Genomic DNA, 26,162 nt, shown 5'->3' with positions numbered 1-26,162 from the left:
AGGGACTCGCAATCACCTTTTTGTATGAAGTTTGTTTTTCGCACATACGAACACGAAACATATGCGTTTGTTGTTTGTTGCAAACTGTTTACCATATGCGACTTCGATTTGTACTTAAACGATTCGGTTGAGTAAAGAGGTGGTAGGATCAGTTTCCCACTTTGGGGATTATATGTTGACAATGTCCGATGCCCATTCCGGCGTTTCTCGTCGTTATTGCTCGTACAAACTACAAATGGCGTAAAACCATACTCACTTACTTCAGTTTGTTATATGTGAAGGCAACTGCATTATAACTTACACTACTTTAAGTGGGCCGTTTCAAGTCGAAAAGAAACGAGACTGGATAATATTAATATGTTTGACAAACTTACCATTCACAATATTACACTTTGTTATTCACGGAAATGACTTTTCTGATGGGTGAATAGTGTGAGAAATGACTGGGATATGAATTATAGACTCGAATCTGTAATCGTCCTTCGTTTATGTCTGCAAGACTGCTAATCCAGCCCAATACCAACTTGCTTAGTCACTTATTTCGACTTTCATCTACTCTAAAACTACACAGGGACTTAACTTCGTAATGTAACGATTTAATTAAATGGCATGAGCCTCTGTAGATGGCAGTAGTAGTTCTGTACTAGTGACAAAAGAGTTAGGACTCCCCTTTTACCATCACTTTCCCCAAGTCCCCTCTCCTTTTACCATCGCTTTCCCAAAGTCCTTCTCCTTTCTCAATCACTTTCCCCACCCCCCACCCCTCCCCTTTCTTTGTCACTTTCCACATGTACCTTTCCCGTTCCCACTTTCGACCCCTTTTCCATCACATTCTCACAATAAGCTGAATCGCCTTGTATGATACTGTCTTAGCCGTTAGACAAAACTCACTCGTGCTGTCAGGCATAATTTCGATTATTTAAGGTTGTAATATTGCTAATGTCAGTATAAACCCTTCACTCACTCCCATTATTTCCGTCATCTCCAAAATGTCATCCCACACATGTCTGTGCTGCTGCGCTGATTGCGCTCTGTACAAATAGACACATTTTGTCTGATAACGGTTGGGTTGATTTGCTTTCATTATCGGTATCAATCGAATCCCGATACAATCACGACTTGCAGTTACTTATGTATTATTGACATTACAACCAACGACTGACAACAAACAGTTGTCCCAAATCACCGACATAACATGCACGTCACCGGCCATCGACATCGCAGGGTCATGGCCAACTACGAGTTACGGTGGGCCAAGCCCCAATGTGATGGCTTCACGTACACCGTTTCCAAGTCTGGCCTCGTTTGTGTTCATTGATTTGCCAGAAATGCCCCAAATCAATGGCTCCAGGAAAGAAGAATACAAAGCGATCTGGATACGTTGGTGTTCGTTATTCCGCATGGAACATCCTATAGGGTCTCAATGTGGAGAGCTCCGAAACCTGATGAGAAGTGTGGATGATGATTGACCCAACAATTGGAGTCTCTATTGATCCAAGAGCTGATGGTATTGTAGATGAGTCTACCACTCAGTGGTCCACGCAAGTGTCTTCATATCCTTAGAATCAAAGAAGCTCGCGCCCAACTGTTTACTTATTCTCAGACTCAAAGCTGGTCTGCATGTCTTGATAGATGTAAGAAGATATCCTTCACTCGGAAACTAAACCCACAGTGTTGCTTTAATCGAGTAATTGCTTCCTGATGTGCGGATGGTATGAATGTTCCAAATTCCAAATTAATCCGAAAACGTTACTGGGTCTGAAGAAAACCCAGAAATCTATACCTTGGTATAAGATATTTATGCATAATGAATATTGTAGACTTGATGGCTGCATTGAGTAGATTCAGATTTTAACAAAATGTTTGTGTAGTGTAATAATTACTTCCGAATTCGGGTGTTGTCAAGAAATACGAATCGTCAGCCGTTCGTGATGGAGTACTTGGGTTAATAATTATCTGAAACAGGTGGTTAGTGTTTAAATTGCTAGTATTTAGTATTCAGGCTCTCTTTTCCCCGCTAATTGATGGTACAATACATCGTTGTTAACGGTGTCATCAGAAGCTTTAATGGTCATTTCATTAAGTGCAAATTCTGGATCAATGTGATCACATCCCATCTCGAGTAGCAGGGAACAGATGAAATGTAACAATTGTTTACTATTTGGATCCGACATCCTTATTGTGAAGCAGACGACAACATTTGAGAAGCAGATGACACCTTTTGTTGTAAGGAGTCAGGATTTGGGGGCAATCATCATGTTAAGAGAAGCAGACGACAGTTTGGTAATATTGACAATCTCCGCCTGGCGCCATATTTGAAATATTCATTGTTCATTTCGGACCCAGTTTAGGGCGTCTTTTATTGAAGGCTGATTGGTTTTATCTACGTTCGATTGACGCAGACCTCATTTCCTCTCTAAACACTCCACTGGATATACGATTTCTGAAAGTAAATTTGATGCCTTTTCGTTAAATGCTGATTCCTCAACCATCTGAATTTGGCTGAAATATATGTTAATTACGGACCGATGAAACAAAGTTTTCCTTTGCAAAAACATTAATGAAATAAATACGTAAGGCTCGGTGACATGCACCTTTTAATCTCTTCTCAACAACCTATTATATACACCGATATTGTGGTTGATGACCAGATTCTTCATCAATGCAGACATCAACCAATAGTCCGATGTCAAGAATATAACGACATATAACTAGGTGCTTACTTTTCAAAGACAAAGCCTACTGAGAAGTCTCAAGAGTCCTTTTCAAGAAACACAGCTGGGGACCATAATTTGGTGAAGATCATAATTCAATGCAGATTGGCTGCCTACACCACTATAGGAATATGCGGGAATATTGATTAAGTTCTGCTGTTTATGGACCCCATGCTGGAATCTCCAGACTTGCTCAACCTCCTGTGTTGCAACTTTACCACGACCCAGACTCGGTCTCAGCCGATTTTGTCGATTTCATGCTGGGTTGTTGCTCTCAAAGCCTCTAATCTATCTGGTGGAGATTTCAGAAAGTATCAGTTTTGCCGGGAGACAGAAGAGTCGTTGAAAAAGGCCACTTGTATCAGATTTCATCGATCCTCTGGTTTCATCTGTATATCGTTGCCGAGAAGAAATTTTATCATCAGCTGGGTGGGCATGAGTACGACTATCAATGTTGATTTCTACACGTGTTGTACCTGACTCCACTGGTTATAATTATACACACACACTCTCTCTCTCTTTAAATGACGTTTCTGCTCGTTGGACGAAGGGACGCTCTCATCACCACCTTCTTCGGACAGTTACCTGAAATTTATTTTGTGAGGATCTATCGGCGAAATGCATTCATTTTGAAGTGGTGGAATTGAAGGTCTGAGCCAATCTAAAACCAGAAGTGGTCTTTGATTACCTTGCAAGCTAACAGTCTCTCTTACCGTTAGTATCTGAGTTATTGATTTTGGTGAGCAGTCATCGCCTGAAAACCGACTTACAGCATCCGACTGCCTTCATAAACAGATGGTACCTCTGTGGGGTTAACAGTCTTCATAGGCATCCACGCACAGAAGCTTGACAACTTTCGATTTTATGTGACTGTGAGCCTGGGGAATATTGGCTTAGGGGACAGTTCGTTCCTAATGGGCACGTTCTTTCAGGAGGTTTACAAGGCTTTCGCTCTTATGGTGTATTGGAACGGAGCTGACGTCCATTTAGAATTCCAGGTCTTCGTCGGATAGGGATATCCTACTTGCGATGAGGTGAGTGGATAACAGAAAGCTTTTTATGTGTATCACGTGTATTTTGAGTGAGGGGAAGATCTGGTCAAGATATGACGTTCTGTAGTATGTCATTGCAGACAGAGTAAGCATTAGCTGGGCCGATCATAATTTAGTTCATGAATAGGACAAACAATTGGAACACTCGTCCAAAGCAATGAACAGTGTATGATATCAATCAGATGAGACAGGATGCACTGAAAGATAGAATTATGTGTTGTTGTGACTATGTTCCTGTGACATTCTTTTTCGTGTGATTATCCCACCAAGACTGGTATAAACTAGTGTAGTAAATTATTCCATTCATGCAAAAGTAGACCTGGGACAAGACATCCCCACAGGTACTATATACAAATCACAGTTGCTCTCGAATTCTGCGATCAACCGTTCTATCTAAACTGTCCTCCTCTTTGCACATTTTCTCAATCCTAACCTATGTGAGTGGTCTTCATTATTATATATATTTTGTTTATGGTTATAGTATGATGAAAGGCAATCACTAGGCAGACGTGTTAATGCATTATTATATTCATATATGCATGTATTGCCCAGTTATCTGGATTAACAAGTGTCCACTCTAGTGGCACTGTTTTCAAAGCGCACTGGGCGTGGGTGTTACAGTCTGGGTGCAATACACAAGGTCCCATGGAGCTCTCTGCAAAGGTCGGCCTCTAATTGAGATGCAATTACAAGGGCGTCGCCTTGTGTCGCGGTAACAGATGGCATTTTACATGTCTGTGCGGGATATGGAGTGTCATTAAAAGAAACGGTCATTAAGGAAAATGGCCGACAGATCTAGAGAAAACCTATTGTGTGACTGTCGGTTGTGTTTGTGGTTGGGCAGCTCGCGTTCAGAAAGTTCAGCCATTCAGTCAATCGATGGATGTATTTGTATGTGGGAAGTTAGTTACACAGCTTTATCTTGTGTTAAAGGATGAGATGATGAGATATGGGACGATGGATGCACATGGATCTGTGTCGTAGATGTGTTTGAGGATGAGTTGATGAGATACTGGACCGTGGGTACACGTGGATATGTGTCGTAGATGTGTTTGAGGATGAGTTGATGAGATACTGGACCATGGGTACACGTGGATATGTGTCGTAGATGTGTTTGAGGATGAGTTGATGAGATACTGGACCGTGGGTACACGTGGATATGTGTTGTAGATGTGTTTGACGATGAGTTGATGAGATACTGGACCGTGGGTACACGTGGATATGTGTCGTAGATGTGTTTGAGGATGAGTTGATGAGATACTGGACCGTGGGTACACGTGGATATGTGTTGTAGATGTGTTTGAGGATGAGTTGATGAGATACTGGACCGTGGGTACACGTGGATATGTGTTGTAGATGTGTTTGAGGATGAGTTGATGAGATACTGGACCGTGGGTACACGCGGATATGTGTCGTAGATGTGTTTGAGGATGAGTTGATGAGATACTGGACCGTGGGTACACGTGGATATGTGTTGTAGATGTGTTTGAGGATGAGTTGATGAGATACTGGACCGTGGGTACACGTGGATATGTGTTGTAGATGTGTTTGAGGATGAGTTGATGAGATACTGGACCGTGGGTACACGCGGATATGTGTCGTAGATGTGTTTGAGGATGAGTTGATGAGATGCTGGACCGTGGGTACACGTGGATATGTGTCGTAGATGTGTTTGAGGATGAGTTGATGAGATACTGGACCGTGGGTACACGTGGATATGTGTTGTAGATGTGTTTGAGGATGAGTTGATGAGATACTGGACCGTGGGTACACGTGGATTTGTGTTGTAGATGTGTTTGAGGATGAGTTGATGAGATACTGGACCGTGGGTACACGTGGATATGTGTTGTAGATGTGTTTGAGGATGAGTTGATGAGATACTGGACCATGGGTACACGTGGATATGTGTTGTAGATGTGTTTGAGGATGAGTTGATGAGATACTGGACCGTGGGTACACGTGGATATGTGTCGTAGATGTGTTTGAGGATGAGTTGATGAGATACTGGACCGTGGGTACACGTGGATATGTGTCGTAGATGTGCTTGAGGAAGAGTTGATGAGATACTGGACCGTGGGTACACGTGGATATGTGTTGTAGATGTGTTTGAGGATGAGTTGATGAGATACTGGACCGTGGGTACACGTGGATATGTGTCGTAGATGTGTTTGAGGATGAGTTGATGAGATATTGGACCGTGGGTACACGTGAATCTGTGTCGTAGATGTGTCTGAGGATGAGTTGATGAGATACTGGACCGTGGGTACACGTGGATATGTGTTGTAGATGTGTTTGAGGATGAGTTGATGAGATACTGGACCGTGGGTACACGTGGATATGTGTTGTAGATGTGTTTGAGGATGAGTTGATGAGATACTGGACCGTGGGTACACGTGGATATGTGTCGTAGATGTGTTTGAGGATGAGTTGATGAGATACTGGACCATGGGTACACGTGGATATGTGTTGTAGATGTGTTTGAGGATGAGTTGATGAGATACTGGACCGTGGGTACACGTGGATATGTGTTGTAGATGTGTTTGAGGATGAGTTGATGAGATACTGGACCGTGGGTACACGTGGATATGTGTCGTAGATGTGTTTGAGGATGAGTTGATGAGATACTGGACCGTGGGTACACGTGGATATGTGTTGTAGATGTGTTTGAGGATGAGTTGATGAGATACTGGACCGTGGGTACACGTGGATATGTGTTGTAGATGTGTTTGAGGATGAGTTGATGAGATGCTGGACCGTGGGTACACGTGGATATGTGTTGTAGATGTGTTTGAGGATGAGTTGATGAGATACTGGACCGTGGGTACACGTGGATATGTGTTGTAGATGTGTTTGAGGATGAGGTGATGAGATACTGGACCGTGGGTACACGCGGATATGTGTCGTAGATGTGTTTGAGGATGAGTTGATGAGATGCTGGACCGTGGGTACACGTGGATATGTGTTGTAGATGTGTTTGAGGATGAGTTGATGAGATACTGGACCGTGGGTACACGTGGATATGTGTTGTAGATGTGTTTGAGGATGAGTTGATGAGATACTGGACCGTGGGTACACGTGGATATGTGTTGTAGATGTGTTTGAGGATGAGTTGATGAGATACTGGACCATGGGTACACGTGGATATGTGTTGTAGATGTGTTTGAGGATGAGATGATGAGATACTGGACCGTGGGTACACGTGGATATGTGTCGTAGATGTGTTTGAGGATGAGTTGATGAGATACTGGACAGTGGGTACACGTGGATATGTGTTGTAGATGTGTTTGAGGATGAGTTGATGAGATACTGGACCATGGGTACACGTGGATATGTGTTGTAGATGTGTTTGAGGATGAGTTGATGAGATTCTGGACCGTGGGTACACGTGGATATGTGTCGTAGATGTGTTTGAGGATGAGTTGATGAGATACTGGACCGTGGGTACACGTGGATATGTGTCGTAGATGTGCTTGAGGAAGAGTTGATGAGATACTGGACCGTGGGTACACGTGGATATGTGTTGTAGATGTGTTTGAGGATGAGTTGATGAGATACTGGACCGTGGGTACACGTGGATATGTGTTGTAGATGTGTTTGAGGATGAGTTGATGAGATACTGGACCGTGGGTACACGTGGATATGTGTCGTAGATGTGCTTGAGGAAGAGTTGATGAGATACTGGACCGTGGGTACACGTGGATATGTGTTGTAGATGTGTTTGAGGATGAGTTGATGAGATACTGGACCGTGGGTACACGTGGATATGTGTTGTAGATGTGTTTGAGGATGAGTTGATGAGATACTGGACCGTGGGTACACGTGGATATGTGTCGTAGATGTGCTTGAGGATGAGTTGATGAGATGCTGGACCGTGGGTACACGTGGATATGTGTTGTAGATGTGTTTGAGGATGAGTTGATGAGATACTGGACCGTGGGTACACGTGGATATGTGTTGTAGATGTGTTTGAGGATGAGTTGATGAGATACTGGACCGTGGGTACACGTGGATTTGTGTTGTAGATGTGTTTGAGGATGAGTTGATGAGATACTGGACCATGGGTACACGTGGATATGTGTTGTAGATGTGTTTGAGGATGAGTTGATGAGATACTGGACCGTGGGTACACGTGGATATGTGTCGTAGATGTGTTTGAGGATGAGTTGATGAGATACTGGACCGTGGGTACACGTGGATATGTGTTGTAGATGTGTTTGAGGATGAGTTGATGAGATACTGGACCATGGGTGCACGTGGATATGTGTTGTAGATGTGTTTGAGGATGAGTTGATGAGATACTGGACCGTGGGTACACGTGGATATGTGTCGTAGATGTGTTTGAGGATGAGTTGATGAGATACTGGACCGTGGGTACACGTGGATATGTGTCGTAGATGTGCTTGAGGAAGAGTTGATGAGATACTGGACCGTGGGTACACGTGGATATGTGTTGTAGATGTGTTTGAGGATGAGATACTGGACGGAGGTTACACATAGATCTGTGTTAATGGTGTGTCTGAGGGTGAGGTGATGAGATATTGGACAATGGGTGCACATGCATCTGAGAGATAGATGTGTTTGAGGATGAGATACTGGACCGTGGGTGCACATAGATCTGTGGTGCACTGTGATCATCAGTGTTTGTATGACAGTAGATGTGAGTGCTCTGCAAGTATTAATGTTCCTATCACAGTAGATATGAGTGCTCTGCAAGTATTAATGTTTCTATGACAGAAGATGTGACTGCACTGCGAATATTAATGTTTCTATGACAGTAGATGTGAAAACCCTGTGAGTATCCTGTGAGCATCAATGTTTCTATGATAGTAGATGCGCGTACCCTGTGAGTATCAATGTTTCTATGACAGTAGATGTGATTGCCCTGCGAGTATCAATATTTCTATATCAGTAGATATGAGTACTCTGCAAGTGTTAATGTTTCTATGACAGAGCGAGAATCATGATGTCCTTCTGACGTGTGTGACAGTTTATGCGTGTGAACAAGAAGATCACGCTTGCTCACCAAGACTGCTATGGGAACCGATCTAATTGGTAAATTTACTCGTAAAATGCTTTCTGCAGGAACCCTAAAGATCCCATGACCCAGAAACAAACACAACAACAAGATAACAGTAACGAAAATTACCCTAGACACTGAGCAATAAATCAGAACAAAAGAAGCACGCTTATATTTCACTCATTCTTGGTTAAGATGGTTCTGGCGGCAAGAAAACTTTGTTTATGGCAATACCTGTGTGCCTTAAGACACATGGGCTCCCAGCAAGCGGCAACTTGAGTAGAAATCGTCTCCTATTTGGATCAAGCCGACTGTTTAACCCTCTAATCACAGGGCACCAGTAGTGGAATCGATAGCCAATCTTGAACACTTTATTCCACTGATGTGCACACGCCTTAGCGTGGTTGTAATAGGAATATCAGTAGAGTATGCAGACCTTCACCCAACCATCAGTAATAACGTCTTAAGGATGTTATTATACTTCACAAAGACGTTCAGCGATTGCAGAGAATAAATGATATCTTTGAATGACGTTGTTGCCCATAATGTTCCCATGTTATCGGCAAAATGTCAAGGAAGGTTATGTTTACGCCATACGGTGGAAATGTGCTGATTTCAATAATCTCCGCCAATGGTTTTCATGCGAATACAGAGAGCATAGCTCTGGTGTCATTTGAAATTTCTTTTTAGCAAAAGAGCACATCAATCAGTGTTGTTAGAACTAATCGCACAAGCTGACTGTTTATTTGGCTGTTTTTGTTTGGGTTTAATATTCCAGCTATATGAAGGTGCCATGTAATTGGAGAGTCTGGACGAAACAACTACAGTGACTGACATTGTCAGCATCGGTCTAAGCAAATGGGTTACAATTACATGCAGCAACCATGTCAGCGACCATGACAACCTAATTCCATTAGTCACCTCTTATAACAAGAATAGATTGTTGAAGATCAATTCTAACCGCGATCTTCACTGGCATAGCAGTCCGGTCCAGCCATAATTACCGTACACCTCGTCATGACTAGCATCAGTATCCCAGTTAGAACTGGTACCCTCTTAATGACACGCGCCTCATATTTGGACGACCAGGGTGTTCACTGGTCACGAGAGGGGCATGTGTTGATAGACCCTCTATGTTTCTTTATGTTCCCTGAGTCCTCGACGTTTGTTTATGTTCCCTGAGTCCTCGACGTTTGTTTATGTTCCCTGAGTCCTCGACGTTTGTTTATGTTCCCTGTGCCCAAAAGGCGAGGGGAGCACAACCAAACGTCGCGGGTACATCAACTTATCGACAGTGAACAACGTATTTATGTTACCGAACAACTCAACGTTAATTTTGAACTTTTTAAAGCATTAGTATCGTACACTTCATCCAACCTGTGTGAATTCAACGATTCTTGTTCATTCTCCCGCAAGTATTGTCTTAGTATTATCGCCGCGGTGTAATTCCCATTCTTAACATTCAAAGGGACTAGATATGAACGTTTTGTCAAAATATATATATTGGACTGTGAGGCAAACCTTTTCGTAGCCATTCCTAGATTTTGCAGACGACACAAGAAACACATTGGTAATATCCGTGTATCATCACGTATGTAATTCGGGATAAAAATGTACTACCACGAAGTACCGTATGAGTTGCCAATGGCAGCAGGGTACACTGCATTGTACCTTGCCTGTAAGCGGGGAATATTGAAAATAACAGAAGAGCGTTCACCCAATCAGAAAACGATTATGTGTGAGGTAAGATAATGTGTGAAGCCCATTCCTGGTGTCCCCCACCGTGTTATTCCTGGATATTGCTAAAAGCGGTGTAAAACAAAGCTCACTCACTCTCACCGAGGCTTGTGTCACGTTTGGCAGTTGTTCCTCCCATCTTGACTGACATCCAGTCTCTGAAATGCAAGTATTGTAAGTACATCAAAGCAAACTTGAAATCATATTAACACGACGTGGTAAATGTTCCGCGGAGACCTTCATTTTCAGAAGTTGTCCATATTGCGCCGTGATAAAACTGAAGAACTGTCCAAAGTAGACTCACAGTAAACTGTATTCCTTCTTCACCAAAAGGTTTCCTTTGGTTTTTCGACTAGCAGACGATCCCCTTACTTTTTCGTTTGACTGTGTGAATATACTAATTGGTACGGGTAGATAGACGTCTTTATAATTATAAAAGGAACACTGTTGAAAACGTTAAACCCAACTCAGACATTTTTTAAACGCTTGAGATGAATTGTGCCATGTTTTCCTCGATATGACTTTTATACATTACGATATTTCATATGATATTCAGGTTTATTTGATTTTTCTATCCTAATGGCGCCGTGTGGAAGAGTATCCATATAACTCATTATAAAATATCTGCTAATGAGCAAGGATTCTACATGAAAACCTTTAAAAGCCTACGCATTGCTCTTAAAAAACAAAATCCATTTCATTTCGTAATGTATTTAGATATTCCATGTCGTCTCGTTATTACGTCAACTTCGTGTTTAAAACAGTTTGTGTAACACGATAATGCATGGGCAGTTTCACGCTGAGCCGTTATGGTGGCGTCAAGGCGTCAATATTCCGTTTGTCACGCTTACATAAATTCATCCTTTGGTAGCCGAGGGAATAAATTTGATATCTATGCACATTCATATAGAAAGAAGGAATCCTTAAAAACAGTCTCAAGTTAAAGTTCACACGCCTGAAGAAGAAGAAGTGCAGTTGACATGTTTTAACAAATTGGTTTCCTAGTCTTCTCCCAATGGAGATGATTCTACTACAGTACGTAATAGAGAGCTAGGAGTTGGACTGATGAAGACCGGATTTAAATCTCCTGTTTTGTTTGCAGACCTAGAGGCATGAATAGTGTGATATCACCCGGGGTAACCAGTATCTGACTTTACTCATGATTGTATGGAATGGTGTCCTTAGTGTGCACGTCGTGTGATTCGTCTTAATAATGTTCCTAGGTACGCCAGTATCGTGCCCATGCCCAGGCTCTGATGTCTCCACGGAGCACAATCATTGAACGTCTTCGAAGGACATCAACATATTAAAGACACCATTACTAGTCGAATGATGATTTCTTTTGGTTCACTGGTATTTCTAGTTCGGTGGAGTAGCCCAGTGGTTATAGCGTTCGCTCTTCTCACCACAGATCTGGATCCAGATCCACAAAGGGTTCGTAAAGTTACAACATGACGTAACTCTATAGTTTTTCCCCAGGCTTCCGAATGTCGTAGGGCTACGAACGGTTTGTGGATTCTCGAAACCTTCGTATCTCTACGAACTTCTTAAGCTCATTCTTAACACATTGGCTACGATCAAAGTTAAGAATTCTAAGGGCAACGAATTCGAACGTGTCGAGAATAAAGGCACTGGGTTCCATTCACTACATCGGTTCAATATGTGAAGCCTATTTCTGGTTGTCCTCGTCGTAGTAATGCTGGGATATTAATAAAGGCGGCGAACACCATACTCACTCACTCACTCACTCACTCACTCATTGATATTTCTGTTGCACGTTCACACATTGTGAAGTCAGTGGAGGGAATGCGCGAGTGAGTTTAGTTTTACGCCACACTCAGCAGTATTCCATCTATATGGCAGCGGTCTGTAAATAATCGAGTCTGCACCAGACAATCCAGTGATCAACAGCATGAGTATCGATGTGCGCAATCGGGAACCGATGACATGTGTCAACCAAGTCAGCGAGCCTCACCATATATGCTGTTCTTAATTGTACAAACGTACCAATCCCTTACATCGGTTTTATAGTGAACACATCGTAAAGAGAATGACATTTTAGGTGTATTTTTATAATAATGTGTACGCAGTCTCCACAATAAAGAAAATTTATCACCCAAAATATTCATGATCCACAACTATTCCGTTTAGTACAAAGAAAGCGATCTTTTAGGACTGTAAGTCATGATTCTTGCCATCAGTTTACGAGCCTTGCATATTCTCAGTGATATTTGAGGCCACTTAGAAATACACCTGACAACATTGGTACTCGTTATAAATGGCAGGTATTGTCTCGCTAACCAGGAAAGGGCTTTGGGCGTTTCCAATCATCGTCTTATCTTAACAAGCTTGTTATTGTATCCTAAATGGGTCAAGAGTGCCCTGTGTTGGTCGTCATTGGTCACCTTCATCGAGACAGGTTGTTTATTGTAAGCTCAGTCCCATCAGACGTGTCATTTGTTGTTGAGCGTGCTCTCGCATTTAATGTTCGCTTTAACGAGATGAGACTTGGTGTCATTTGTTCACTCTTATGTAGTACGTAATTTGTCGAGTTAGGAGCTGTGTCAGGCGAATGTGATGGTCAGGACTGTGTTTAGGTCTAAGATAGGGGTCTGTTTTGTGACCGCACACTTTCACTTAGTCCTTTCATACCCTCATACCCTTCCCACAGTGCTTGCTCTAGCTTTAACTCCCTAGCCACCAAACCGCTGACTGCCCCTGCTTTCAACAAGACCTGCTTACCCTAGCTTGAATTCCCTAGCCACCAAACTGCTGATTGACTCTGGCTGCAATAAGACCTGCTTACCCTAGCTTGAACTCCCTTGCCACCAAACCGCTGACTGCGTCTGCTTTCAACAAGACCTGCTTACCCTAGCTTGAATTCCCTAGTCACCAAACAGTTGATTAACCCTGGCTGCAACATGACCAGCTTACCCTAGCTATAACACGTCCTACCCAAGACACCGATAACCCCCGCTGACTGACCTTACTTACAACATGACCTGTTTACCTTTGCCACCAAACCGTTTACTGGCCTTAGCGGCATCAAAGCATGCTTAATCTAGCCACCTCGCCACTTGCTGGCCTTATTTGCAAGCAAACGTGTTTACCCTACACACTACAGGCCATGCTTTACTACTTGTCCTTTCAGCAGGACTTGTTTACCTTAGCCATCAGACGCCTTACCCAAACAACTACAGGTTTTCTCACCCCAGTTTCACTTAAGATCGCTTCATCTTAAGATCGTCTCATTCAAACCACCAGTTGCCCAAGCTGCAAAACATTTTGTCTTCACATCGTGTCTACTACAGCTACTGCATGCCAGACGAGAGATCCTTAGCAACCTCTCGCATGGTAATGTGTTGCTATCGCCTTTCTAATCTTCTCCATGCTTACAATAACATCACTCAAGATCAGTCATCCTCCTTAACACAAGTACCATTCACCCCAAAATGTCTGATGGCTTGTTTCTGCGCATGACTTTCCATAGACTCTTCTCTCGTTCTGGAGAATACTAGCTGTCCAATCACAGAGCCTTACTTGTCAAATGCTCTTGTCAAGACGGAACGTAATATTGCTACTGTGTCTCGCCTGTCTTTCCGAGACATGCTGAATGTAATCACGGAATATAACGAGTAGTGATGACTGTTTCTGATACAGCACCACAAGCCTTAGCCACCCAACCACCTGGTTGCACTGAGTGCAGTTGCTTTCGTGAAGCACGCCTAGGATATAATTTCAAACAGACCCCGCACAGGGCTAATAAATCTTAATCATAAAGCCTAAAAACCTTTAAGTGTCTATTGATCGCGTTATGGGTTTAATTACGTTTGATTGTTCTCTTTTCTTGGGCTAGCGTCGTGAACGACGTCTGTTCTTGTGTCTACCATTCTAACAGTGTTCTTCCAAACATTCACCCAAACACTCCCGATTTCACCCCATGCTAATGAACTAGTGTCTTGTGTGAGTGTTATCAAGTACGGATTCTCCCCCGAGTCGATTGAACACATACACTTCTAGTCGTCAGCGGTCAGGGCCAATTTGTTTACCTCTACACATCCAGGCTTTACCAATCGATACGTAATAAACGCTCACAGCCTTCTGTCATTTTGTTTTATTCCTGTAATAGAAGGGCATTCCAATCGATCATTAATTGGCGTCATGCCAGCGGCCTAACCAAAAACTCGATATACCTCCACGTCCGACTGTGATGTGTTGCCTCCAGTTCTGCTCTCGTATACGAGAAAATTAGTCGTAATTTGAGGTTCAAATGAAATTACTGAACTTTGTAATTGTAGCTTGTGTGTTACACGCATTTGGTTAACGGATTTGAATCATTAATACCTCTCGGTATTTCTGTTGCAAGGTGCACGTAATCTCAAAGGTTTGTTGTTGTTGTTCGTGTTTTAGCACAGGACATGCGGTACGTGTCGTTGTGATGTTGATAGTGGCTCCTTTTTCGCAATGACCGATGTTTAAAACGTTCGGGTAGATAGTTGTTTTTCGGTTCTTTCCGGGCGTTGTAGGCAGATTTCGTGTTCATCACCTGAGCCCGCAACCTTGAAATGAAGTTAAATAATCATACTTGAGACTATAATTCCAACACAGGGAGAGTAAATGCTGGTAATGCAAAGGGAATGAATTCCGTAAGTGAGCGTTCATGAATATTAGGGGTGTAACGGTGCATCGAACTATCGATGGATTGCAATCGTTGAGACTCTGATTGCAGATAATCGATGGCTGAAACGAAAAACTATCGATGCATCTATAGTATGCGTGTGACTATCGATAGCTTAGTAACTGACTTTTTCTATCAACGTTGAACTCATTTTGTATGTATTATTGTTTGGTTGCAGACTTGCAGCTTCACTGAGTTTATGTTTTAACTGTTTACTTGATCTGGGTTTCAGGTTTCTTGTTATTAGACGAAACTAAAACTACTTCAACTTGTTTATATTTCATATAAACTGTATATTCATTTGGAACTCCAAACTAACTCCAAAATGAGACAACTCAAAAAAAGAAAAGGAGAAAACAAATATTGCAATAGTTGGTTGCAATAGAGTTTCGCTATCGCATTAGTATGTTGCAATAGACTGCCGCTATCGCAATAGTATGTTGCAATAGACTGCCGCTATCGCAACAATCGTTTCAGCCTCAGTTGCAATAATCACCACGTAATAATAATGACTATCAAGTGTTACATTAGTTATCACAATAAATGATCTATAGTAATCCACACCTTCATCATTAAATCCTGGCGTTGCGAAGGGATGACGGAGCGTGTTATTCGTTTGCCGTTTATATGTAGTTTGATTTTACGGCTTTCGACGGTTACCATGGTTTTAGCTAATGATAACTTTCTATTTAGTCATAAAATATATTTTCCATTTCTTCATAAGGACTCCGGCACAACATACTTCGCCACATAGTATATATAATACCTTTCAATGTTCCTTGATGGTTTGATATATACTACCCATCAGACGTTTAGACTCACTTAAAGCACTCACCATGTTATGTATATATGTGTATGGTTGCATCGAAAATGAATTTCTCCACTAACTTGCGGAAATCAACTGCAACTTTATGCAGAGGATCATTCCTCAATTGCTAAAGGGCATGTGAAAAGGTCGTGCAACTGCGTGTTGGTGTAATGCTTTGTTAAGAATTTGCCATTTCTTACGGATTTTCATCATTTACTGAACTCACGAGAATAATCTTTTCAATGTTACGAAATTTTTTTAAAATGCATCAATTCATGTATAGCAGTACCTTTAAACAGTATGGAATATTTTGCAAAATGTAGCTTAGAACAGTTGACTGAAGTAAGGGGCTACATTTACACTAGTGACTCTACACTTCTGATGGGTGGTAAATTTGTCTACCACATGTAATCAATGAACTAATGCCAGGAACAGGCATGTATCATATTCAGCTATTGTGGGCTCCGGGTTAGAATTTGTCTCAAACTACCTGTTTGGGATGCCTGAAGTCCACATGAGTCGGCTTTGTGACCTACTGATTGCATGTCATCGACATTGGACTTGTTTATGGTATCAATCACATGTTCGTCTGGTCCAGACACTTTTTTCACAAACCGGCGTTTTTTGCAGTGATATTGCCGAGTGCGAGTTTCAGGCCCACTTTACTAGTCTTTGTTTCTTGGTAGTCGTAACTCAAATGCGTTATCGTGTAGGTGCTGATAACGCCCATCCGGGTAAGAACTGAACCAAACGTTATCGTAAGAGGCCACTGAAGATACCGGGTGGTCCTGAATTCGTTGGTATCGAAGCTGCGTATATCGATGCTCATTACGTCAATCACCGGATTGTCTGGTGCAATAGTATACACGCCACAGTCATTCAGCTAGAAAAACACTAAGTGCGGAATTATCCAACAAACAAACTAGAGATAGTATCAGAGATATATGGTCTCTGCTAATATTCACTTTTACTGCCAATTTTCATAACTTGTCATTCACGGCGTTTCAAATTTATTAAATGCAATTCTGCGTTTAAAAAAAACCCAAGAAACAAAACTGATAACAGGCACGGTATAAATGCTATACAAAGACACCTTGACCTGACCAAAGTAACAAAGCTGCTTACAGAGGCCCGTGTCTGGGAGAACGTCCTTCAATCCAGTGTACACTTTATCCCTGTTGTTATGGACTAACGTCCAGGCCCGAGCAACGCGGTCCGTCGAAGTAACGCGAGCTGCCAGTCTAATGCAACGTAAACAAATCGCAGAACCCAGGCAGAATTGACAGTGACGGCAAAAATGGTTATTCCACAATATATCGTTAAAATTATTCAAAAAGATATATCTTGAAATATATTCGAAATGGAAATGAGAATGATTCTGGAATTGGATTCCTACTTTTAAAATTTCCCTTGGGTCTGGCGATCACACCAACACAATGACTGCGCGTCCGTTGTATTGGTTTACACGAATCTCAGTGACTGACATTTGCATGAGAGAAAATATAACACCGTTCAAAGACGTTGAACCCACCTACCCATCCTTTCTCAGTAACCCAGACACCCTTCCCTATATGTCATGCATTCAATGTTAAAACCACGGATGTTGTTCATCAACAGACCCCAGCACGCACACATGTTGATCCTATTGTGTTCCAAACTATGGTATGTGTGCGGTGAGAACGTGCCGATGAATTTCACTTTAAGCTAAAAAGGAATCCAATTTATTTTTCCAAATTACGATAGTGATTCGTCATAATTTTTACCTGACAACTGAACAATCCCACAATTATATTCAACTTAGGGGAAAAGTTGTTTAACAAATGATTATAGATTCAATTCGCTATTACTGGTTTGTATTACAAGGGGGTAAGCAAAGTAGTTGGAACTGTGAAGCAAATGCACGTGCAGTACGTAATGAGCGTTAACTAAGACCAACCCAGCTTGGTCTCTGTGTTGCATTTACATGTATTGCAATAAAAAGCAATATTGGGAATTCGACTATGATCGTTTCTTAAACAACTTTTTTCCTGAGCTGAATAAAATTCTAACATTTGAATGTTCAGTGAGCAAGGTAAAAGTATGAGAACTCGCAATCTTTATTACATTTTATTCGATATACATTTTTACATTTTGTTTAAAGTAAAATTCATTGGTGCCTTTTCACTGCAAACAGACATAGATGGTGTAAGAGACACGTCGATTGTATTAAGACATGAAGTTTCAGCACCAATTTAGAACATAAAAAAAAAACTCTCCTTTATAGAATTATCCTTTTAATGATAAACCTCTGACCTTCTCTGACAGGAACGTCTTCGATCTACTTCCCCGCCTTCTTCCAGGCAAAATTACTCGGATTAAAAGAAGCAGACTCTAAGCAATCTGTATGAACACAAACAACCTTGGATGCCAAAATCACATACTAAACAGATTACGACCCCAGACCATTATCTAACTGACCTGTAAAAGGGAAAAAATAGCTGACATTCTAAAATGTTACTGAGCGGGTTAGCCAACAACCGTTAATGCACCTGACCTACTTGACGGCGGGAACACTCTGAACCCAGCCGATGGTTGCGATACTTTCTTCAAACATTCAGATGATACATTTGCATGTTCCGAGTACTTTAACCTGATTTATGAGCAATAAAGACTCCTCTAGCAGTGGTTTAAAGTATTTCATGCAATTTGATAAGGTTAGTTTGAGTGGGTGATATTAGCTTGAATTCAAATTTACTGCAACTTTGTCTCAGTAGTTTGGCACAGGACTTACATTTAAGTATTGATCTTTGTTCGTTGTGGATCTGAGAGAACCTGTAGAAGGACAGGCTGCTTTGTATATGTTAGAGCTGAAAGTGACCTACAACTACCACCGTCCTCACCAGACAAGTACAAGACGCCAAAGATTCCTGCCATATTACCCATTTGCCATGCGTGCACTTAACACAGATCGTAATTTTAAACCTTCAGTAATTGCAGTAATTCGGTTGACGCGAGAATGTAAAGTGTAGCCATAATAGATGTAGAATTTAAAGTGTAAGAGGTTCAAGTGTTGGGTCGTCGCGCCGAAGTCCAGGGTCGGATTCCCAAACTGACAACAAGTGAAGCCCATTCTGGGATCCTAGACGTAACGCTGGAATATAATCCAACGCGGAATAAAAGCATACTCACTCGCTCACTCGAGGATAATGTCTGCAGGGGTAGCCTAATGGTTAAAGTGTCTTCACACCCAAGCCCCGGGTTCGATTTCCGGCATGTGAATATTGCATGAACCCCATTCCTGGTGTCAACATTGCTGTAAAATTGTAAGAGCGGCGTAAAACACAACTCACTCACTCACTCTAGCAATTAAGCATCCTTACGGTCCTCCTTGTCGAGAGTATTGCGCGAAGTCCTCCCAGACGTGGCCGCTGTTGAGTAATTTCGGCTAATAATGCATAATTGTTTCCAAAAACGTCTGGTTGTTCCGAACCCTTTGTGATTATAGGGAATTTTTGACTGGTAATGTGCTAGTGTTAAACGAATTATAAACCTCGTGGTTTCATAAGCTTGGCTGACAAAACACGATCGCGATTTGTTTACTTGTAACTCGCGCCACGTTTGCTGTCTTGGGGATGTTTGTTTTCACTATCATTAACATACAAGACCACTGCTGTACCGAATTTCAGTGACGCCAATCAATACACGTGCAGGGAAAACTGGCTGTGTAAACATCTTTGATGCCAATATGTTTAAAGAATTCTTTGATCCAGGCTTTGGAAAAAACGTACCACAAGATGTGAGTCCTTCAACGGTCGTTTGAATCTGAAATGGACATGAAATGCCATAAGCTGGTCTTAGAACGGGCTACAGGATAACGGTCAGGTTTATCCGTTTACAAAACATACATCGTGTGGTTATATGCCGCTTTTAGCAATATTCCAGCAATGTACCAGAAATGGGCTTCAAATATATAGCCATGAAGGGAATCGAACAGGAGTCTTCGGCGTGACAAGAGAGCACTTTAAATACTAGCCTACCCCATCGCTCAAGAAGTTGGTTGATAAACAGAGTTACGGGTGACCTGAGGCAAGAAGGGCTATTAGAAGATACTGTTGACACTAGACTTTTGCGTCGTTATGAATAACCTGTGTCAACCTAAGGTCATAAGTATCAGGGATGGTGGGATAGCCTAGTGGTTAAAGCGTTCGCTTGTCACACCGAAAGTTCGGGTTCGATTCTCCACATGGGTACAATATGTGAAGCCCATTTCTGGTGTCTCCCGCCATGGTATAACTGGAATATTGTTAACAGCGGCGTAAATCCCAACTCACTCACTCTAGATTTGAATGTAAGACATTCATTGTCGATATAAGACTATTGAGTCGATACTGACACAGTTTGACTGAAATACTATAGTGCCGATGTTGGACTGCTGTGAGGATATCAGATCACAGATTGTGACGACTTCAGCACCTCGTATTGCTAACAGACCCTTGCCCCGGAACCACACTGGAGAATGATTATAAAGAAATATTCAGTTACTGTTCGTGTTGATGACTTGTCACTGTCCAGCATTCGTTGAACTGTGCCATTTGAACGGCGTGGCGTTAAAACAGCCAATGTGCAATTCACAAGCATAACGAACGAGCAGAAAATACATGAAATAGTGCAAATGGTTAACACTCAAAATGCAACTGGGCCAGGTTCGCTACAGGAGGATCCCTTCGTTGCACACGACAACCAATCATGTCCCAGATAAGCTCCAAGTGGTTAGGATCGGTGCTCATTCAATCGTAAGATTAAAGGGCACAAGTATCTTTTCCAGATAGCAAGGACCTGCTTGCTTATGGCCTTTCGAATATGAATCCATTGTTTTCAAACATACTAGACACTTAATGTCATCAATTAGTATTAGGATTGCTTCACGCTGAAGTTCAGACTACATAATGAACAGCGGCGATCGATCAAATCATCTGACCACTCCATGTAGCACTGGTATCGACTCCTCGTGGTTGCTTTGTACAATATTGCTGCAATCAATGCATCGCCAGCGCACTGTGTGGAGTCTAGAACCCTAGAAGCATGTTTATACGTTCACGTCCCCAGAGGGGGAACATCCATTGCACTGTCAGAATGTGTTTGTGTAGTCAGGCCATGAGTGATCACAGCTCCAGACAGGGTAAACAACGCCCGACAGAGCGATTCCTCGACAGATGAAAATTGTGTTACAATACGAAATTATACAGAGTGTCAGAGTTTGTGAAAGATCTCGTGGTGTGGATAGATCCTGGTGGACCATTGGACACAAAGTGAGTGAGTTAGTGAGCGGGTTATTGATGGGCAGTTGGGTGGTTGAACTGGTTAGTGAGCGCTGTTTTTCATCGCTTTGGTCACTATGCAGCTTGTAAAACTTACTGGGCCGGAGCGTTAGTCAAATGGTTAAAGCGATGGCTTGCAACGCTTATGGTTCGGGGTTGATGCCTGGGTTTAATACAGTGTGTTTAGCCGCCATTGTACCAACCCAGGTTAGGCATTTCACCTGTACCTACACCTCACAAGATTATTTCTTTAATCGCTATATAGTAGTAGGTCACATTAAGGTCAGTTTACAGGGTCCAAAGAGGCACACTAGTTCTTTTAATTCGCTGCACCCGCTGTGATATTACAAGAATATGGTGTATATCCTTATGCACACGGAATAAATTAGTGAGGTTCGATCCAACCACATCACGACATTGAACTTCATCAAAAACCTGTGAAGAGCTGGAGTAGAACTGATCTTCAATAACCCATGCTTGGTGTACCAGGGACTAACGGGATCGGATGGTAAGACTCGCTGACTTGGTTGACACGTGATCGTATCCCAGATGGATGCTCATGCTGTTGATTACTGAATTGTCCGGTCCAGGGCCTAGATTTTCGAAGCTGTCTTAGCGCTACGATAGTCGTAGTTAATGTGAATGTATAGCGACTATCGTAGCTCTGATTTGATTATTTGCGGCGGGAGATTATGTCACATTAGTGACAATGCTTGTATTTGGTACTTTTCACTTTTTTTTACTTTAGGCTGGTTATATTATTAGAATCTCTTAAAATAGGAATGTTTGGATTGATGAACCACGTTTGAAAGACGTCTGGTCTGAACAGTTTTCAGTGGCATTGAACACGGTCATATTGCCCAGAACTAAATTGAAATATCTTTTACCACACAATGTGTCTCGGCAGGGTGCAACCCGTGATTGTAGTGGTATGAAGCAAACAACATCAAGAAGGTTATTAAGAAACCAATAACAGCGTTTCCTTCTGTTGTTGTACATACATCAATATTTATTTATACGCGATTGCCTGAATGGGAACCGTCTAGCTGTCCAGTTGAAGGTTGCTCTTGATTTAATAGAATATTCATAATTCTCGTAATTCCTGCATTGCGATTCAGAATATTGATATTACCATGTCATGACATAGCTGAGGCCGATTCCACAACTTCTGTATTGAATGTATAAGGCTGACAGAAACCGAAATTTGTGTTAGTAGACTGGCGAGGTGAGAACATCTTCATTCTGGAGTAGACCTGTTATGCTGAACTGACAAAAACATAACAACAGGAGATCTGAAATTCGAGCAGCTTGATCTTTAAACATTCCTGTGACGCCATCGGGAGAAATTGCGACTGTTCTGTTTCGAGTTGCATGAGCACAACCTTCGTTAACTCGAACCCATCAAGTAACCATGACTCTTTGCTGTATAGCTATCAGCTCTATAACGACGGTGGCCATCGTAGGGACTCTTCAGTCTAAGTAAACGTAGTCTCAGTGTTATTCGTTACACTCCACCACTGAGTGTAACAAACCCAGAAGGTCGTGTCAGGTAACCTTTGAGCGACCTATGACCGTCCAATCAATAGCGAAACGGTTAAGTAGATTTAACCAATCAGACAACGGCTACTATTTAGGGATCGGGGGAACTAACAAAATATCCAGATAACTGACACAGATCTCTCCACAACACAACAAAACTCTCCACAACAAAAATCCGCATATAACACAGTTATTTGGCCTGCAGTATATACGCTTTGGGTTTTCTTTTGACACGCTTGCCATTAGCTAATATTTCCGCTAGATGACATCCTTGAATATTGCCAAAACACATTTTTCAGCATGGTAACGTGCGCCGTGTGCATCCCCCGGAATGGATCGTACACTAAATAGCATTCGGAATCTTTCGGGTACGAACCTTTTCGAGTAAAAGTTCAAAAGGTATGTGCAAATGTACACTTTCGCGATTTGGTAAGCTGTGTTCTCATTGGTCAATCTCAAAGGTTACCTGACGTGACGTAAGGTTTTGTTAGACTCGTAGTGGAGTGTAACGAAACATACTGAGGCTGAGTTTACTTAGACTGAGGGACTCTTAGTCCTAGAAATATAGTAGTTTTGACATGATCATGAAATATATATTTATCTACAAATCAAATCCAAAGTGTAGCCAGAACAATCCTTAAGATACAGACGCCACCTAGGTCGTTCTAGACTCTTTCATTTGTTCTTTGTGTGAGAGTGATTTCGTAGCACTGTTACAACAACATCACGGCGGGGGACACCACAAATGGGCTTCACAGCTTATACTCATGTGGGAAATCGAACCTGAATGTTCGGCGTGACGAGCAATCGCTTTAAATGCTCGGCTACTCCTCCGCGCCAATAGCTTTCGGGATCCGGGAGACGGATTTATCAGTCCGACCAAAACAGGTATATCGTTCGAATGTAGTCATTTCGTTGTATGGCAGCATACAATTTATCGTCCCATTTCAAAAAGTCTCAAACTCTGTTTCGGTCAAATAATCCTTTCTGGAGCGTTTTCATGGCCGTCCTTGGTCCAACGATGGCATTTCAAATTTGCGGGTTTGTCAGCCATGTCGAGTATGGATTAAAGTGCATGTCAGTTTTAGGGAGTAGTCGGGAATGTCGTGACAGCGGCAACATTAACAACGTCACTATCGCCCTTTGATGTCATGGTATTACGTAAACAGGCATGCATTCTGATCCATTGATGTGACATAACGTTAAGAGGTTCAAATATCATATCGATTAGAAATGACATTTGACTGGGACAACCTGAACATATTTTCCGCACAAACATGAATATATTGAGTGTTATTTCCGTTATTGTGAGGAAAATGACACTCCAGTAAGGTATGTTTCTATTTCGGTTTTCAAAAGACTTAGTTACATATGACGAGATTTAGGAAAATACTCCAGATTTAGTCATAATTACAGTCATTAATAAAATAATTGTTTGTTATGTTTGGTCTTTGTTGGTGACAGATCAAGTCAAGCAATGATTTTTTATCGAATCAAAAACAGGATAAATATCTTGTTTTGAAACATGCATCTATGACGGGATAAAATTTGTAATTTAGGATGTTTTCGGTAATTTTCTTTCTTTTATTTTTTTATTTTATTTTATTTTATTTTTTTTTTTTTCCAATGCACCAATGACGTCACGAGGACTATATCCATATGGACTTGATGCATTTATAGACGACGGCATCACGTTTTGCAAATGGTTCACTGTATTTTAAAGAGGATTTTTTTTTCAAAGAAAATATGGCTGCAAGATCATTTGAATGATGAGATGAGAAATATAACTGTTAGTCGTGACGCAAGAATCACGAGTTTGAACAGTACAAACCATTGTTTCCACAACTATACCGACTACCTGGGCTTCACCAAAGTGGTGAGACATGCGAGATTTAAAGGGACATGCAGTCTGTGGATAACGATGATCTCAGTTGACGTCATGGACGCGATGAGTGCACATGAGATATGCGTAAATCAACGATTTTGTATCACAAACTCACCCATTCTCTCTGAATCCGACGCAAGCAGTGCTGTGGTAAAAGATCTGGGCCTAGATTTGCGAAGCTCTCTTAGGGTTAAGATTGTCGCAGGTATCATACATTAACTTACGACTATCTTAGCGTGAAGAGAGCCTTTAACGTCTAGGCCCTGGTTAGCTCTTCTCGAAACTTCGAAAGTCCATGCTTTACACATTGGCTGCGATCAAAGTTATCAATTCTTAGAGCTACGAACGTTTTTACAGGCCCCCCTAAGTAATGGAAGGAATTACGGCAAATTTGAAGGAATTGCATCTCAAATGTAAAGAAACGCAGCCCACTCGCGAAACAATTGCTGCGATATCAGTAGTCACTGCAAAAGAACGTCATAAGTCATGCCCCCAGAGGTTGTTTACGTCTGAACATGGGAAGCCTCCGGGGGCATGACTTATGACCCTCTTTTGCAGTGACGATCTTTTCCTAAATAAATATCTATAGCTCTGACAGCACCTCGTACTTAAACGCATTCAACACAGGTGGTCAAAGGTGGATAATTATAAAAATGAAAACAGTAGAAACTAAAAACTATACTCACCGAGACGGGTGCTCCTTCCAGTGACGCCATGTTTCAGGACGCGACCGACAAATCACGGAACGGAGCCGAGAAATCTCCGAAGATGGCCGAGTGTGTTTCAAGTATTACCGACATTGTTTCCGATAGGGGCGTTTTGTTTCTGTTACTACCGCTAAACTACCGACATTCCTTCAGTTACGTAGGGGGGGGCTGCTTTAGAATGCTTACAATCAGATTCCACAGAACTGAGTAAAGTATACACGCACAAGAGCATACACAAATCCGAACGCACGTACGCACGTACGCACGCACGCACGCCTCTCTTATGTTCCATACCTTTAGATTAATCAAATTACTTCAAATTAATATTTGAACGGACTGACTTGATTAATGGTATGTCTCCTCACAAACATCAAGGAGCATATATTTATGGAACTAACTATGACTCGATCTTCTCAATATCGATCTCAGGCGACAACGTTGCCTGTCAAAGAATTCTTATACGCTGTTTGATGCAAAATGGGCACTCCGCTTGTCTCAAGCAATTGTAAACTTGAAGGAATTTTCACGGTTGAATTACCAAGTTAAGGTGTGAGTGTCTCAGTCTGGGTTTGCACCACTTTTAACAGTGTTCCAACAATGTCATGGATTGGGCACTTGAAAATGGGTCACACATTCTAACCATGCAGGGAGTCGAACCCGGACTTTCTCTGTTCGGGACTATAGCCCCTCCAAATTGATGAAGCAGGATCATAAGGAAATTAGATTTC

At 41.9% G+C, this 26,162-nt stretch overlaps 2 protein-coding genes across 3 annotated transcripts in view; both read left to right on the top strand.

Moving 5' to 3' along the window:
• LOC137277953 (uncharacterized) overlaps positions 1-26,162 on the top strand; it is a 182,576-nt gene that overhangs the window by 43,732 nt on the left and 112,682 nt on the right. The gene's annotated exons all lie outside the window — the stretch shown is intronic.
• The window catches only part of LOC137277950 (uncharacterized protein DDB_G0284459-like), a 156,385-nt gene that overhangs the window by 56,248 nt on the left and 73,975 nt on the right, over positions 1-26,162 (top strand). The window lies entirely within an intron of this gene.

This window comes from Haliotis asinina, chromosome 3 (assembly GCF_037392515.1).
Source record: "Haliotis asinina isolate JCU_RB_2024 chromosome 3, JCU_Hal_asi_v2, whole genome shotgun sequence".
Classification (NCBI taxonomy): Eukaryota; Metazoa; Mollusca; class Gastropoda; order Lepetellida; family Haliotidae; genus Haliotis; species Haliotis asinina.
This window is presented reverse-complemented; position numbering and strand designations above follow the sequence as displayed.